The 19,199-nt window shown below is 34.6% G+C and overlaps 1 protein-coding gene across 21 annotated transcripts in view; it reads right to left on the bottom strand.

The window, feature by feature from the left end:
- The window catches only part of SUPT3H (SPT3 homolog, SAGA and STAGA complex component), a 529,437-nt gene that overhangs the window by 277,015 nt on the left and 233,223 nt on the right, over nucleotides 1-19,199 (bottom strand). For 2 of the 21 annotated variants that reach the window (XM_065543958.2, XM_074037873.1), the window contains exon 1: nucleotides 8,549-8,685. The exons of the other annotated variants lie outside the window; for them this stretch is intronic. The gene's annotated coding sequence lies outside the window, so the exon portion shown is untranslated. Of the gene's footprint in view, nucleotides 1-8,548; nucleotides 8,686-19,199 lie in introns of those variants that run through there. 21 annotated transcript variants of the gene reach the window in all.

The following is a 19,199-nucleotide window of genomic DNA, read 5'->3' as shown; positions in this document are numbered from 1 at the left end:
CATATGAGATGGTAAAGAGACAGGAATAGTCAAAACACTTTTAAAGTACAAGATGGGAGAGTATTTTCTACAGGACTTAATATAAAGCTACAATCATTAAGACAGTATGTTATTTGGTGCAAACAACCAATAGAACAAAAAGAGAATAGAAAGTCCACAATAAAAAGCAAACTCCACAAAGGCAAAAATCCTTTGTTGTATTCACTGATACACGCATTATTTCTTTGGAATACCTGAACAAGGTTTTCCTTCCCTTATTCTAAGTTACTTCAAATGTCACTGTTAAAAAAAAAGTGTAAAGTTATCAAAGCTAAATAACTGGAAATACTTCTTGTATCAATAAAATACACAAATTGCCTAAGCTTTTATGAGAAAGTTAGACCTTTGTACTAAAAACAGTTTTTATTAGCATACACATGTAAAGTTAAGTACCGAAATCAGCTACAACGACTGGTATGAGGTATATCATTTGATGAGTATATTATTTTAATTTTCAGGGTTATTGGTACTTCAGTTTTTCTCCCAAAGCTTTTATAAATAACTTCTGCCATTGTTCCAGTGGTTTTCAGAAAACAGAAATGAAAACTGTTATACCTGGCCACAGTCACTTCCTTTTTTGCTCAGCAATGTATGTACTACTTATAAGCCACTTAAAGACAGATTAGTAATTGATACTTATACAACTATTTTGATTTTTTTTCCCCTTTAAAGACTTACCTCCCAGTGCTATGATGTCTTGACTGACTTACCCTGGGTCTTGTCCTAATCAATGGAATCTGATACCCTGTTCATTTACATACTGTCTGGATGCCTGTAACAATACCAGTATTTCCTGACTACAGTCCACTAAAGGTCTATCAGGAAACTTTCTGAAAAGGCTGCCCCTCTCCTGGTCTCCTGCAGTAGTCTCGGTAGCTATAACACACAATCCTCCATTTTAGGAAGCACTGTAAATCTGACAGCCATGATTACAAGTAAGGCCAGAGCAACTTCATAATGATGGGGGTGGAGCCACTTACACTCTATCCTCTCACGCAAACAGCATTGGCTTTATTCAATGCTGGAATGAAATGTCTCAGTTCAAACTAGGGCAACTGACTCTGCAATTCGCTTGATAGGTACACAGTGAAAGTATGAAACAAACAAGGGCATTAATGAGATGAAGTTAAACTTTTTATTCTGTATACTTATACTGAGATCCAGGAGGATGAATCCTGAACAAAACCATTGGATACTGTTTTAAAAAGCCAGCAGAATTTATGACTAACCCTTTTAACATTTTTGTGTTATGTATATGCCCAATACTATCTAAAATTAGGGGAGATCCTTCAAATAGACATCTATTAAAATACACAATCAACATCTAGTCATTTTGCTCTCAAAAAACAACAGAACCCCTTTTCAGTGGTTTCTAACATCAGCTTTTTAAAAAAAAAAAAAAAAAAGAGAGAGAAAGATTTCTTAAAAATGAAGGAGCTTTACTATCTTACTTATGTTGCGCCCACATGTGACATCTTTGGTTAGTAATCTATGCCAAGATGCTACCCAAATATAGCAATAATCTTTTAATCTCTCTATAAATTCTAAAGCATCATTTCATTTGCCAAAATCTGTTCCTAACCTTTGCACCCTATGTAAATGCATGTATTTGATGTTGTGTCCATTGACCCATCCTCCTCATGTCTACATATCCCCAACTGCGAAAAGCAGTCAACTCCAAACTCTTTTCATGGCATCAACTATAAGGGGAAAATAAATACTTTTTGAGCAAGTATATACAGTGTGTGTACATATGTGTGTGCATTTATTTTCAAGTTATACAAATGTATATAATATTATGACAAAACAGCATAAAACAAACACAAAAGAGAAATATCAAAGGAGGTAAAAATAAAACAAACGATTTTTTTTTTTTTTTTTTTTTGAGGCAGAGTCTTGCTCTGTCGCCCAGGCTGGAGTGCAGTGGTGTGACCTTGGCTAACCGCAGCCTCTGCCTCCCCGCTTCAAGCAATTCTCCTGCCTCAGCCTCCTGAGTAGCTGGGATTACAGGCACCCGCCACCATGCCCAGCTAGTTTTTGTATTTTTAGTAGAGACAGGGTTTCACCATGTTGGCCACACTGGTCTTGAACTCCTGACCTTGTGATCCGCCCGCCTCAGCCTCCCAAAGTGCTAGGATTATAGGCGTGAGCCACTGCCCCCGGCCAAAACAGTATTTTTAAAAATATATTTTATTTATTGGTGTTAGAAAATCTTTTAGCATTCACTAACATATATACATTATTGTTATCAGCATGACCAATCACCCTAGTTTGCCTGGGATTGAGGGGTTTTCCAAATTATTCTCTACCAAGTAAATCATCCTAATTAGTATTAGAAGGTCATGGCATACTTTCCACCAAAAAAAAAAAAAAAAAAAAAAAAAAAAAAAAAAAAGACAAGCCAGATAACAGTTTCCTTTGTTAAAGGAATGGATTAATAATAAATAAAACTTGTATATTTGCTTTCAAACAATTACCATTATTATTTCAGTTCTAAAGTCTCAAAACAGAAACAAATAGTATATGGGAAATTAATTCCTTCATCTAAAGATAATGCTTTTCCATTCTCTGATGTTGAGGATGAAGTTCATGAGAGTCAGTGGATGAGTAGGTGCCCAGCTGACATCTCACTGTAGTCATGGCCCCCCGCTCAGGGAAAGAAGTAGCACCAAACTAAATGACCAGCCAGAGATTTGAGCCCAGAAAAAAACGATGAAGTTCACAGGGCTTGTATCCAACTAAAAAGATTACAGTAATGCTGCTAGAAGTCACACTATATTCTGGCCATCAGCTACAAAGTAGGAAAAGTCAGTAACCATGAAAATATCCTGGAAGTTAGATGATCTGGTTCTAGTTCCCACTCTGCTATTAAGAACTGCTGCAATGGGCAGGTAACTTCTCCTGGCACCTCAGTTTCTCAAGTAAAAGGAGGGGACTAGATTAGATAATTTTTAAAAAACCTTTTCAGAAACTTTATTTTGAATCACATATATCTGATTCAACTATAATTCGTAAATCTTAAAGACTGTGTCTTCAAGAATGGGGCAACACTGTTATGAGAAAATCAAATTGTACAGAGTAAACTGTGGAAAAAATCATGAAATTAAGAAAAACAAAAACATGTTAAAAATGAGTAAAGCAAATAAATAAATAAATAAATAAATAAAAATAATTGGAGGAAGGAAACAAAGGCTACAGTTTATCCCTGGCCTTATATGTGTAAATAATTTCTAAGAAACATGTCATTGTCCCTTAAATTAAAAAAGAAAAAGGCGAGGGGTGTTGAAAATATTATCACGGAAGTCTACATTATTCTTTTTCAATTAAAAGAATTTAACAGGTCTAACTTTGAGTCTAAAATACTCGTTTTTAAATTTCCAAGCCCTGATTAAGAATAGAGGGGAATGACTAAGTTTCTAACAGAGGGGAAGGACTGATAAAGTTTTAATTGAAGAGATTCTGAAAAAGAAGCAAAGGGGATAAGTTTGGTGATAATCTGTGAGACAGCCTGCTGGGCCAGTCACCAAGCACACAAGACCTACAAGCAGATCTACTCGTAAAGCATCTAGAAACCAAACATAAAGAAAGGATAAAGAGATGTTTCTTTACTGCCATGTGTACATCTTCTTGGATGCTGAATTGCTTTCAATACTTACCGCTGGCTACAGACTCTAATGGGGTTAAATCATTCTGGATACTGTGGTTAAGTAATTGCTGTGGTCTTGGGAGCTAGTTACTTTTTTCTTTTTTTTAATTAGCTCTGGCTTGTTTGGACGTTTTCCTACCCCAGGTAATTGACATTACTTTGGAATAGACGCTGTGTGACTATTGCTTGGTGTAAGAAGGCTCTAGGTAACTTGCTGTCCCCAAAAGAAAGGTTCCCCCCCTCTTCAAAGCATTTTTTTGATAACACTTTTATAGACTAAGTATTACTATAATACCCAAAAATTTCTCCCTAATGGAATTACAGTGAATAGGAGGCTGATAAGCACTCACATAATTTAACAGAACTTTGAGAAAACTTTTAGAATTTTATAAAACACCATGAAATAAAATATGTGAAGATACATAAAAAGCAAAATTATTGTTATTATTTATGATGTAAAATAAATAATGCCGATGTAAAAAAAATACAGATATACTAATCTACATATGTTTAAGACAAAAGGTAAGACAGTGTAAAATTTTGAACAGGTAAACATATATTACCTATAGGTATTAATCACTCAATCAACAAATATTAACTGATTGCCTGGTATGTGTCAGTCACTGTGCTGGTGGCTTGGAATATATCAGTGAACAAAACAGACAAAAAATGAGTCGAGTTTACATTCCAATGAGGAAAAGACACAATAAACAATATAACTAATGAATTACTAAATAATTTGTATATTAGAAAGCTGACAGAACAAAAATGTAGAACAGAATCACGAAATGTAAAGTATGCGATAGGCAGTGTGAAATATTAAAACATGTATTTATTAAGATCTGATGTGTGAAAGAAATAGCTTTAAAGAAATGAAAAAATACATACATTAGAAAATTTTTTAAAAATCAAGACTTACATAAGAAAGCTCATCCATAAATATTTACAAGAAAACTCATAAAACTCATCTACAGTGCATGAAAATGTGCATCTGAGAAAGTTTACAAAACTAGCAGAATATCTTTATGAATTTCTTCTAACAATTTATAGGACATTTTTCTTCATATATCCTACATTTCTAAGAAGCACATATTCCCATCTTCAAACTGTTAATAGATAGCAGCATAAAGCAAATTATTATAAACCCTCCCTATTTGAGGAACAGGAAAGATATGTATAGCAATCACTGAATGTTAGTTAAAAAAAGAATCTAAAAGATTATGTAGTCCATTGATTCTGTTTTAAACAGACGGAAAATTAAAGTCCAAGAGGTTAAATAGCCATCTCAAGGTCGTAAGTACAGTTAGAAGCAAAAGCTAGGAATTTTACCTCATCCAGAACTCATTGTACAACAACATGCTAAATCAAAGTCCATTAGGCCTCCAAAACATTTAATGGACTTTACTATCTTATTTTGACTGAAATTTAGTCAAAAAACTAACTTCCTATAACACTGAAAACAGATACACTACAATCACAATAACACCTTATAGTCATAGAGGACTTTTCTCACCTATCATTTAAAACAAACTGTTAAGCATGCAAAAAGGAAAGTTTCTCCCATATTACATAAATCTGGGATCAGTGAGAGTCAAGAAAGTTAAGAGTTACCTGGGGAGTCAGCAACAGTAAGAGTCAGAATTACTTGGTATGAGACAGTCACATAGAGATAAGAGAATTTTGTACTAGCAGATCTTCAGAAAATTATCAATATAAAATGGATATAAATGTGGTATACCGCAACAACATTTTTCAGATTGACAGTGTCCAGAAAAAGAAGTATTTTGTAATTAAATTAACTTGGAAAATGACATATTTTATTCTTCACTAGATTTGCAATGCATGTTACCATATTAGACACTCTGAGAGGTTCAGAAGAAAAGAAACTTTTGATTTTAAATGTATTTACTATCTATGTAATCTTTTTCTAAGCCCATGTAGTTACACAGCATTGAAAAAAATTTAGGAAACACTGATTTAAACAAACAAACAAAATAACCTCCAAAATAACTTTAAGGACTTTAGTGAGAGGATTCCAAATAAAATGCAGCCTAAGATGTTAGAACTTCAAAGCCAAGTTCTTCAGTTTCTAACAATGAGATGATGATGGTGGTGATAATGGCAAATATTGTGAGCTTTTAAAAAATTCACTTACATTCAATGAATATTTATTGAATACTGGGTTTACATCATGCCAGGCACTGAATATCATACTAGTTGAGAATTTTCAAAGTTCCCACAAACTTAAAGACATGACTGATTTTCTGTAGCCATGGCAATAAACAGCCACCAGAACCAGGAACAGACTCATTCCAGTCAACACACACTTGAGTGCCAACCTATCAACAACATTCTCATCTCTCTTTTTATAGATTATGCCAACTCCAGAACACGACCAATCCCTGAACTCAATGCTTCCTGGAAACTCAAAAGAAGATCAGCAGCCTGCCTTGCTAACAAACTGTGCTTGACCAGCATGTATCTCTCCTTTATGATAAGAAGCAATAAATCAAGTTTTCTCTTTTTATTTCAGATACTGAATGACAGGCTCATTATTTTTCACAGCGTTGAAGGAAGTTTGCCTTCACAAACTTGTCAGCCTAACCTCCCTTCCTCTCCTTCTTCTTGCATTTTATTTTGAGATTCCTAATCAACAGAAAAGCTGAAGTGAAATGAACACCTGTAAATCCTTCACCTAGAATCACCAATTGTTAACATTTTGGCACAACTGCGTGCATGTTTCTTTCTCTCTCTCTTAAAAATTATACAAACATACACTTGTATTCTTATCTGTATTAATTTTTCTTTAAACAGTAAGCATGTACTAAGTGCCAGGTATACTTATATGTATTATGTCATTTAAACCGCTTAAAGACCCTGCAACACACTATCACTATGCCTGTCCCTCTGCATCTTGGAGAGATATTTGTTCTAGTAAGTGAAATTCTGGGTTTTTAAAAATTAATTTCCATATGCTGGGATTAGCTTTGTCCCCTGGAACTGATGAAATAACAAATCCTTTTACATGACAGGTCTTCAAAAATATGAAGAAAGCTTACTTTAAAGGTCTGGTTTCGATTTGTTTTTGTTAAACAGCATCTGTTTTAAACAGCTTTATTGAGATATCATTTACATACCATAAAATCCAGTTGTTTAAAGTGTACAATTCAATGACTTTTAGTAAATTTACAGGGTTTTACCATCATCACCACAATCTAGTTTCAGAACATTTCCATCATTCCAAAACAATGTCTCATGCCCATTTATAGTCAGTCCTATTTCCCATCCTCAGCCAAAGGCAACCACTAATCTACTTGAAGAAACCATGCATCCTCTCTAGTCTTCTTCAAGGTTAAAGATTTCCTATTTCTTATCATTTTGGTCTCAATGTAAATGGCGTATCTTTGAAAAGACTTTCCAAAACTACTACCACTTTCAATTCTCACTTGAATCAGAGTAGTTTGGCATTTATTTGATTTATATATTAAGGTCCTACCCAAGTTGTCAGAAAAAAAAGAGTTACAAAACTTTTAGTAAACAAACCGAAGGAATGCAAACCTCTAAGTGTTGAACAAGTCCTAGGCCAATTATAAAGCCCTGTAGCAAAGAGATATCCTTGAAACAACAGATCCAATAATGAACACTTTGTGGGCTGGGAAGAGTTGATTCAGCTTTCAAGCTGTCCTTGTCTGAAATATAACTCTCCATCTCATCCAGCAGAACATCAGGAGAGATGACATCAAACATCTCACTGAAATTTTTAGTCTACAACTGTGGCATTACCTTAATGAAAGTAAAATTGTTTTATTCTGATATGAATTGGGACCGCATGCAAGTTCCTAATAATTACAGATTCCAAAATTTTTATTGAGATTGATGTCAAGTTCATCAGGGTATAATGACTAGAATCTCCTTCACCCAACATTTTAAAAAATGAAGCAAACTCACGCCAAAATAGTAACTTAATTACACTTCCTTACATAACATTCTAGAAAAACCAGTTGGCAATAATTAATACCACTACTGTACATAATCTTTTTCCTAATGTAGTTGTACTTGCAAAATCTAATTTGTCACCAAAAACAATGGCTTTGGTCTCATAGAATATAATACTGAATAAATAAAACTATAAATTAAAAAATATGTAAATAATGCAACTCAAAAATTAATTGTGTAAATATCTGTGACTGCCAATAGGGAAATACGTAATATATTCCAGTTGTACTACATAATATATTCCATTAGTTCCTTCACAAAGGGCTTTCATTTGAATCAGGAAATATATAAGACAATTGTCTTAGTGATCAGTCACTTTTAAGAACCTTAAGAAAAAGCTTATCTCTAGTCTCAACAATACTATATTCCTCAAATAAAAATGAAATTTAGTATACCCAGAAGAAATGTGTTTTCAGTTTGTTCTCTAGAACATGGATAAAAAGTGATGACATGAGAAAGATGTTAAGACACAATGCTACTGAGAATAAACACATAGCATACATTAAACGATCTTTTAGTTTTACTTTAATATATAGTTAATAACTTAAAAATTTGGCATGCATAAATAATAACCCTTTATAGATATTTATATACACTATTAGCACTGAAACTCATATTAATCTTTAAATCTTACTATAAAAAGTTCAGTATGTACTTGTAGAAGCTTATAATGAACATATATTTAAGTATACTAAAAATATTAATGAAAACATACATCTCTGTACCTACCAACTATCAGCCTGTACATGATTAAGACCTTCACAGGTAAGAGGCTCCTTGGTAGCAAATAAAAATATTAATAGGCAATATCAGGAAATTAATTATTTATAATAGTTAATATCAATAAAACAGTAGTTAAGACACTACCTTAGAGCTTCACAGAATCCTACAACTTTCAAACTCCTCTGTTTATTATATAAAAGTCTTTGAAATCTGGCTTCTCTCTGGTTCCAGCCTTATTTCTAGCCATGCACCGTTTGTTCCTGACATATCAAACTCCCTATGGACAGCTGACCACACAACAGGTTTCATATCTTCTCACTTTTGTACATGGTATTTTCTCTGTCAAATAAGTCTTTGTTTCTTCTTCCACTCAGCCAATGCCTTCCAAACTTAGTTCAACGGGTACGACCCTTGGGAAATTTTCCGTAATACTCATTTGCACCTCTACAGCATATTGCACTGATTGCCCTAACTCACCATTCACCTCATACTATATCCATTCCCATTGCCAAGTAACTTTAAGTAGCCCTGCACTATAACCCTGAGCTCAACTCTGTTGTGTTATTTGGCCAATGGGATATCATTTGCAGCAGAGGCTAAGAAGTGCTTAAGCATTTCAACTTGCACTCTTGCACTCTGCCACTGCCATGAAAGTATGACAAGGCTAATCTGCTGGAAAATTAAGAGATACATGAAGCAGAGCTCAGTCACCCCAGTCATCCCAGTTGAGTTATTGTAGATCAGCTGGCAGTCAGCTGACCTTCAGATAGATAACAGAGCCCAGTTGAGATTGGTGGGGTTGCCTAATCTACTGTCCTAGACATACAATCATAAATGCTGAGGTTTCACAGTGTTTTGTTATACAGCATTATTGTGGCAATAAACAACAGATCCCACTCGTAGATGCTTCCATAGCACTCTTCACAACCTCCTCATAGTATAGTTACATAATTATATAGTTATGTAGTTACACAGTCATACTTTTATATTAACTAATTTATCTCTATTCTCCCCTATGCATTTAAAGGAAAAAAAAATCGCCTGTTACTTAAATTTGTATTCTCAGCATCTAACAAGATGCCAGTTGTATGTGGGCACTCAATGTATGACTGGGGAAGAGAAGGAAGGAGGACTGATTCACCTCCCAACTGATTCCACTATTATCTCAGACCACAAGGAGCCTTCCCCATGTTGTGAAAGTTCAGTGGGCACACAAACTAGATACTGCTAAAGCAGATTAAAACTTTAAGCATATAGGTTTTAATATATGCTATTAATATACGTATATAGCTGCCTGTTGGATGAGCACAGATGGCCACAAATTCATGTGATTTGTGGGCATAATGTTAACAGGAAAGAGCCAATAATTGCAGCACTTTGGACCAAATATAGAGTGCAATTAGGTTATGCAGTAAAAGATGCCAGGGCAGAGAATCAAAGGGTGTATTCCTAGAAAACTTAAGATTTTCACATGTAGAAGGAAAAATGTTTGAAATTTCATTAAACTTGGTATATGCATTTGGGGCCAAGTAAAAAATATTCAAAAAGGAACCAGATTAATGATTTAGTTTTTTAAAGGCAGCAAATACTTTTAAAAAAGAAAAGGAAAAAAATGAATCTGAAAATATATAGAATTTAGAATCCATTTAATAATGATAGTTACGACAAAAATGACAATGAGTCGATTATATCCATAGTACATATTGAGGATTTACTGTTTGCTAGACACCACCGAACTGATTCAAATGCCAAAATGGCTCTATAAGGTAAGTACTATTACCATTGCCACTTCAAGACTTGAAGAGGTTAACTAGATTACCCAAGGAACATATTTAATAAGTGGCAGAAATGGGATTCCAACTCCCACCAGTCTGACTGCAAACTCTAAAAAAACAAAAACAAAACAAAAAAAACCCCTCTAACTGCTCTATAATATTGTCTTTCACAGAAACTGAAGAGACTTTGGAAGTAATTTATTTCAGTTTCCGCCACGATAAAGACAATTTTAAAAGTGAAAAGACTATATAGGCTGGGCATGGTGGCTCATGTTTATAATCCCAGGATTTTGGGAGGTCAAGGCAGGAGGATCACTTGAGCAAAAGAGTTTAAATCCAGTCTGGGTAACAGTGTGAGACCTTGTCTTAAAAAAGAAAAAAAAACACTATATAAACACGTATCCAATTTAGGGTGACTAGAGTAGGATGATGATGATACTTTGATAAAATTGGAAATAACTTTTTGACAACCAGTGTGGTACATGCAGAAATGCAAACCAATATATAAATGACACAATAGTTGAATTTGTAAGATTAAGAGGAAAACTAAAGAAGCTGAACAACAAATGATGTCTACATCAATAACCAAAAAAACGAATCTATTAAAAGGCTGAACAAATTCTTCCAAGTCAAAAGCAAATAACTGGCTTCCTCTCTATTCATGAAAAAAGCTGAGTTTACCACATGAAATTTACCTTGATTTTAGGTCTTAAGAATTAAGGGTAAATATTAAAGCTATAAACCTGGAGAACTCCATAGTGTCTTTATGCATAAATCACATAGAAATTTCTCAGGTTCTGAGATAAAGTTCAAGAATAATTGTACTAAACAATGCAAAAATTTCCCAAGGCTAAAACTTGGTAAATATAAACTGCAGAAATATTAGAACAATAATAAGTATAGGGTTAACCTCATCATACTATTAATAGATACATTACAATACAAATATTACACAGATATTAAAATTGATACTTGGGAACAGGTTGATTATCTAGGTATGTTAATTATTATTATATTCAGAGGGAAATATTCCTTGCAGCATAAAGACACCAATACCATTCATATACTGTTTCCAGAGAGTTTAATAAACAGAAAAATTCCACAAAAATCTTAGCCCAGTAACTCTCCACATCCAGGATCTCTAATTTCCATAACCTCTAGATCCTACAAGAGTAAAAATTAGAGCTTCTTTTATGGTGGACAAATTTCCTATCTCAAAGCCTTTGGAGAATGTCCCCTTTTCCTCTACAGAGAGAATGCCTGGACAACTCTAGAGGAAAGAGGGAAACTGCGATGCTCTGCATGTCCTGGGGACCAGAGGTTTCCAGGAGTCAAACAAATGTAAACAATTTGACTTCCTGAGTATTGACAAGGAATTAGAATATCAGATTACTAAATCTGGGTTTTCTCAGTTGCAGGGCTTCCCTTTCCCCCCCATTCCAAAGATTTCAAAAACCTATGAAATTATGCCACGGGGTGATTATCCAAGTATATCTTTCACAGCTAAATGACTCAAAACAATATTTAACATTTCAAATTAAATTATTCATAATGCAGTATTCAATTCTTCACTAAACTCACAAAACTCATTTCTACTTATAGATTTTTTTTTTTTTTTTTTTTTTTTGAGACGAAGTTTCGCTCTTGTTGCCTAGGCTGGAGGGCAGTGGCACGATCTTGGTTCACTGCAATCTCTGCCTCCCGGCTTCAAACAGTTCTCCTGCCTCAGCTTCCCAAGTAGCTGGTATTACAGGCACCCCACCACCATGCCCAGCTAATTTTTGTATTTTTTTAGTAGAGACGGGGTTTAACCACGCTGGCCAGGATGCTCTCAAACTCCTGAACTCATGATCCACCCGCCTCTGCCTCTCAAAGTGCTGGGATTACAGGCGTGAGCCACCGCACCTAGCCAGATGTGTTCTTTAAAACTCTGAGTAAAGAAAGTTAAGTGAAAGAGATCTTTCATTTAAAAAAACAAAAAGAAAGAAAGAAAAATTAAAAATGAAGGAATTGTATTTTCTACATATATTAACTTTAAAAAAGAAAATGCAAAATTAATCTACTTACCATAAATATATTTTCACACATGTGTCATCTTTATTATGCTATTAAATGCTAGAGCCTACAATAATCTATTCTAGACATTGGGAGCAAGGGTTTGGCAAGGGAGTGGAAAAGCAACAAGGCTGCCTGTAGCACTTTTAGTACATGTTACAAGAATAATCCATAACAAAAAAACATGGCTTCAATTCAGTATAACTACTTCAATTTTCTTAAAATCACACATACTTTATATAGTTAAAGCCCTTATATACTTCCTCTCTCAAAAACTTAGGAATAATTTCACAGTATCTAAGGAATAAGAAAAAAATGTTTTTAAATAAAATATTGATATTTAAAATGTCTCTTTAAGCTATTTGCTAACAAAACAAAATATCAGACTTTGAAAGAATACTAAACCCACCATCATTAACTTTATTTTGGTAACTAACTTTATCCCTATGACTCGATAACAAAGTTAACCTTTAAGGATAAATCACCATATACAACATTAAAACACCAAAAATAGAAGACGGAATTGCTCCTACCTCCATAACATTTTGTTTCTAATTAAAAATAAAAAATTGGGGAGTATTGTTGAACAGAATTCATATGAGAAGATATATCAAATTAAATGAGAGGAACTTCATGTCTATTTTCTAAGTTTATATCATACTGAATACTGTGCTTGCAGACCCAATGAACAAGAATAATCATCCACAAATTGCTAGAATCTTTCATTTTGGATTCTACACTGAAAATGAAGGGTGGACATTTAGAGTCTACATGTTCCATTTTCAGCTTCATCATTAACATGTTTGAGAACCTGGGGTAAATTTCTTTACAACAGGTAAATATTCTAATACCCTATTAGTTAATGGACGCTAGATCTAAAAGCTGACACTTAAGTGGAATACTACATAAATTTAGTCCTATTTTCTTTATTGGGTTTTCTGATTTAAAATTCTACCACATATATACATAACCATGTTAATTTGCATATAACCTTAATTCACTTTAACAATATTCACTGAACATCAACCAAGATGAAAGTCTTCTAAAGGCTGAGGAATGCAAATGTAAACACCAAGTCCTTGTGAACTCCAAAATTAGTACATAGCACACTGGTAAATGAGATACAAATAGGCACACATGAAACTCTCTTTCAGTCAATCTAACTTAATTAAAATTGTACTATGACAATACAAAAATTATCAATTTTTTAAGTGTGAATTTTAAATTGTACAATTTCTTTCTTTTGTTTATTTTTTGTCCAGATAGGGTCTCGTTTTGTCACCCAGACTGGAGTACAGTGGTGTGATCATGGCTCCCTGAAGCCTCCACCCTCTGGTCTCAAGTGATCCTCCCACCTAGGCCTCCCAAAGTGCTGGGATTACAGCTGTGAGCCATTGCACTCAGCCACTAAATTATATAATTTTTTAAAGTACAATTAAAAATTTGTACTGTACAAAAAATGAAACAAAGATTTTCTATCTTTTTTCTTTTTTTTAACCTGTGTGGTGAAGTGTAACAGGCTGGGAAAAAAACTACAGGTGTAACCCAAGGGTCAGCAAATATTTTCTGGAAAAGGTCAAACAGTAAATATCTTCACTTTTGTGGGCTATAAGGTCTCTTTTGCACAACGGCCATCACAGTACCAAAGCAGCCAATGACAGTCCATACATGAATGAATCTGTATAGCTATGTTCCAGTAAAACTTACGAATGGTCACTGCAATCTGAGTTCTGCATCTCACATAATTTCATCTCACGTAAGTGCTACATCTCACGAAATATTACTCATCTTTTGATTTTTTCCCCAACCATTTAAAAATGTAAAAAATATTCATGGTTATACAGGCTGCACAAAAACAGGGAGCTATGTGGATTTCGCCTTCAAGCCACAGTTTGCCAATCCCTGGTATAATCAAACACCAGTATCAAATAATATGAATTAAGAGTGACTAGTAGCTGACCATAATTGCCACTGTTCAGAGAGGAGAGAAAGGAAAACATATTCAAATAATCAAGAACTTCTTTTAAAGAAGTATTTGAGTAAGAGCTTGAGTTAATCTAAGGATGATAACTCATTTACTGTAGCTATTATATTATTTAGTAACTGCAAGAAAACTGTTCCACTCTTTAAAATAAAACACTAATTTGTCAAAATATACAGAAAACAAGCAATCAACATCATGTTCTTATTTAAATTGTAAGAGTACAATTGAAAAATTGTACTAGCTGGGCACAGTGGGCTCAGGCCTGTAATCCCAGCACTTCAGGGAGGCCGAGGCAGGTAGATTACTTGAGGTCAGTCATTCAAGACCAGCCTGGCCAATATGATGAAACCCCCTCTCTACTAAAAATACAAAAATTAGCTGGGCATGGTGGTACGTGCCTGTAATCCCAGCTACTTGGAAGGCTGAGGCAGGAGAATCCCCTGAACCCGGGACGCGGAGGTTGCAGCAAGCTGAGATTGCACCACTGCACTCCAGCCTGTCTGACAGAGACTCCATCTCAAAAAAGAAAAAAAAAAAAAAGAAAAATTGTACTATTTTTAAACTGTACAGCTTACAAATTTTTAAAATATTGAATATTCATGTTTAAAATATTTAAAAACTGTTATAGGTTGAATTGTGTCCCTCCAAAAACAATGTCTAAAAATCCTAACCCCAGTACCTCAGAATATGACCTTATTTGGAAATAGGGTCTTTACAGAGATAATGAAGTTAAAACAAGGTCATTAGGGTGGGCTGTAGATGAATAGGACTGGTATCCTTATAAAAAGTGGAAATTTGCACAGACAGACACACACAGAGGGAAGGCAATATGAAGACGGAGGAAGAAGACAGTATGTGACTGGAGTGATGAATCTAAAAGCCACGAAACACCAAGGATTGCTGGCAAACACATAAAGCTAGGAGAGACAAGGAAGGATTCTCCTCTAGAGCCTTCAGAGAACATGACACTTGATTGTGGATGTCTAACAACCTCAACTGTGGGCAGCAAGTTTCTGCTGCTTTAAGTCACCCAGTTTTTGGTACTTTGTTATAGAAGCCCTAGGAAACAAATACACAAACATATCAACGTATTAGGACTGTTTTTCACTTTGTAATTCTATCACTATAGTAATCAAATAACATGTCATCATTTAATGAATGAACAAAATATGAAGTCCAAAATAAACCATGAATTAAAATTGTCATGTTAAAATTCAAGTGACTTTTTATGCATGATATGACTACCAAACATAATATGACTACCAAACTTTTTTTTTTCTACAATACTTTGAACCAAATTTTCTTTGGTTTTTGGGTTGTATCACTATTGATGGCAAATGCATGCTACTGTGGAGAGTGGGGAAAATTAAGTGGTAGAAATGCTTGGGGTCTCAAATCTTCCTCTCAGAGAGTATGGATGCAATTTTTTGCATTATAAAGTACCATTTTCAATAGTGCAACGTATCCATTTTCTTGCATCTCTTCCTGTTTTGATTTGTGATTTCAGGGATAGTTATGATAATATGGTACATGGGTCTCCACTTACACTCTTGTTCTGTGTCCTACAAATTTTGAGGGTGGGCTTCAGCAAAACCTAGATCAGGTTATGGCTCCAGTAAACTCTCATTTCTAACACTGATTTATTTTTCAGGTAACTGAACACAATAGTATATGTTTGAAATACTGCATTAAAAACATAAAGAATGACTGACCTTAAACTATTACAAAAAAAAAAAAAATCTTGCTGGTTTTAAAAGACTTCCAATAAAAGAAAGTCCAAAATTGTATTACTCTTCACATTAAAAGTTTCCATTTTCAGTTTATTTGTATTCCATCCATTTCTTTTCAAAAGTTTTGAAAAAGGATTCACACAGAATGTTGCCCAAATTTTCTGAGACCCAAACATGATCTCTTAAAATATGAACCGACAAGCTTCTGCATGTCTCTGAACTCAGATTTGGGCATTTCAATGTCACCTGGATGCCCAAATTTAAATTTCAGGGCTGCCTATCAAGCACAGTAACTGAAAACTTGTACTAAATTCAGAAGTGTGCAAAGAAGTAAATATCCATTGGAAAAAAAACCCTCTGATTTACAGGGTGGCCCATTTAAAACAGTTCCCATTTAATAATGTGGCTGTGTACAGGGCCTCTTTTAAATGGGCCACCCTGTATGAAGCTTAAGTCCAAGATAAAAAATGTCCTCCCTTGAGAATTTTTAAAACCCGAAAACATTGTAGGTTTAGTGGTTATTTTTAAGGTTTTAGATGGTTTCTTTGGACTCCTTTAGAACTGAAAAAAGATGGATACACATTTAAAAAATGAAATGTTACAACCACACATCTGTAATGAGAACCAGTGCCAGTGGATATTTTTAAAACAAATTAAAACGGTCAATTTTTTTTAACTTAGGCAAACAGCTGCTATATACACAGTGCACAGTAACTACTTTTCAGCAAAAGTTCAGAAGGAATTTCCTAATGAAGATTTATAGAATGTTCTGGGATTGATAATTAAGGGCTCCCCCAAAAGATATGAAGAACAGTATTAGCGATGTAAGGATTAAGGACACTGACTATGCCTATCCTCTAAGCATGAAGCCTGGAATTTAGAATAAAAGATACACACTAATAAGCACTGAGGGAAATTAGGATAAAATAGGTACTGTATATCTTTTCTGTACTGACTTCAGAGTGTTTTGAAGGATTCCATAATAATTTCTAAAGTTTAAATATCTCTGTAATTTAGTTCATTCTTTAAAAAGGAGGAAGAGACGATGTGAGGAGAAAAACTGGAAAAAGCTTGCCTAAAAAAATATTACACTGATACAAGAGATCATGGGTTCTGAAAATTCTGACTTCCACTCTGTACCTGACTTGAATAATGCTGTTTTCCCTCCAAAGCCAATATTATTAAAAATAAAAATAACAAGTATGGGACAGGCACAGTGGCTCATGCCTGTAATTCCAGCACTTTGTGAGGCCGAGGTGGGCAGATCACGAGGTCAGGAGTTTGAGACCAGCCTGATCAACATGGTGAAACCCCGTCTCTACTAAAAACACAAAAATTAGCTGGGTGTGGTGGCATGTGCCTGTAATCCCAGCTACTCAGGAGGCTGAGGCAGGAGAATTGCTTGAACCTGGGAGATGGAGTTGCAGTGAGCTGAGATCATGCCACCAAACTCCAGCCTAGGCGATTGGGCGAGAATCCGTCTCAAAATAACTAACTAACTAACTAACTAAATAAATAAAACAACTATGAACACTGTCATCATACACTTCCTAGGCACCTGACATCATTAAATCATTTAAACTCCACAACAATACTATGAGGTAGGTACTATTACCTCTTCTTCACAGATAAGAAAAATGATGCACTAAGAGATTAAATAATTTGTCTAAGGTCACAAATAAGGTAAAATTACCTGTCGTGATTCAAACAAAGACTCTGAATCCAGAGTTAGTATTCTCAAACACACACTGGTAATTTATGTTTTTTCCTTCATGTAGCTAGGAGTTTACCAATTTTTTGATGTTCTCAGAGACTTTTATTTTCATTGACTTCTCTTGTCTGTTTTCTATCTCGCTGATTTCTACTCTCATGTTTGTTATTTTCTATTTACTTTGGATTCAATTTTCACTTTTTTTTATCTTCTTAAAGTAGAGGAAATACTGATTTTTAACCTTTTTCTTTCTGTTCTAACATAAGCATTTAGAGCTATAAACTTCTCTGTAGGCATAGCTTTACATTCATCTAATAAATTCTGATAGGTTGTGTTTACTATCATAGTGCAAATTTTCAAAATTTCTCCTATTTTGTCAGTTTTCCTTCAGGTACTTTGAAGCTCTCTTATTAGGCATACAAATATTTAGGACTACTGTTTCTTCTTGACAGACTTTTGTCATTATACCCCTCTTTATTACTGATACTGCTTGTTATTCTGAAGTTTACTTTGTCTGATATTAATATAGCCATATTGGCTTTCCCAATCCTTATAACTGGGCTTTGCATGTACAAGAGAATCAAGGCAGTTTTCTTAGTGAAAAAGTCACAAAAATAGCTCACAAGCTAAGGTAAACTGTGTTAGAAAATATAACTATCGGCCGGGTGCCATGGCTCACGCCTGTAATCCTGGCACTTTGGGAGGCAGAGGCGGGCGGATCACGAGGTCAGGATATCAAAACCATCCTGGCCAACATGGTGAAGCCCCGTCTCTAGTAAAATACAAAAAATTAGCCAGGTGTGGTGGCGTGTGCCTGTAGTCCCAGCTACTCAGGAGGCTGAGGCAGGGCAATCGCTTGAACCCGGGAGGCAGAGGTTACAGTGAGCCGAGACTGCATGACTGCACTCCAGCCTGGCAACAGAGCAAGACTCTGTCTCAAAAAAAAAAAAAAAAAAAAAGAAAGAAAGAAAGAAAAAGAAAGAAAGAGAAAATATAATTATCCACAAAAGTCCATTCTATAGAACGAAAAGTATTTTTTTTCTGTTAAAAGATTTTTCTCTTTTTTTTTTCTTTGGTGGATAAAGAAGTTTTCATTTGGCAGTCTGGACAATGGTGCCTATTAATGAAAAAGGCTTAGTATAGGATACTGAAGATCTGGAACCAAGTCCTCATTCAACAAATTTCTAGTTATGTGGCCTCGCACTTCAAATTCTTGGTTTCCTCGTGTAGATATTTAAGCAATAATTTCATGTTTATGATAAGGAGAACTGGACTGCTAAAGATCATTTATTGAAAGTTCACCCTGTCCTAGATAGCTGTATGGACTAAATGTCAGTCATTTGATTACTACCATCACAACTTGTGCTGTTTTTTGTACTAGTTAGGCAGCTACTGATTTTTGTATGTCAATATTTATTACCACTTTAATACATTTATTTTAAAATAAACTTTCCATCATGAAAATCTACGAAAAAATCAATATCATATGCCAGAAAGAGAAGATATCTACTACTTATGGAATTTTAAAAAAATCCATCAA

The sequence above is a fragment of the Macaca fascicularis genome, chromosome 4, assembly GCF_037993035.2.
Source record: "Macaca fascicularis isolate 582-1 chromosome 4, T2T-MFA8v1.1".
NCBI lineage: Eukaryota > Metazoa > Chordata > Mammalia > Primates > Cercopithecidae > Macaca > Macaca fascicularis.
The sequence above is the reverse complement of the archived record's forward strand: the minus strand, read 5'-3'. Positions and strand labels throughout refer to the sequence as shown.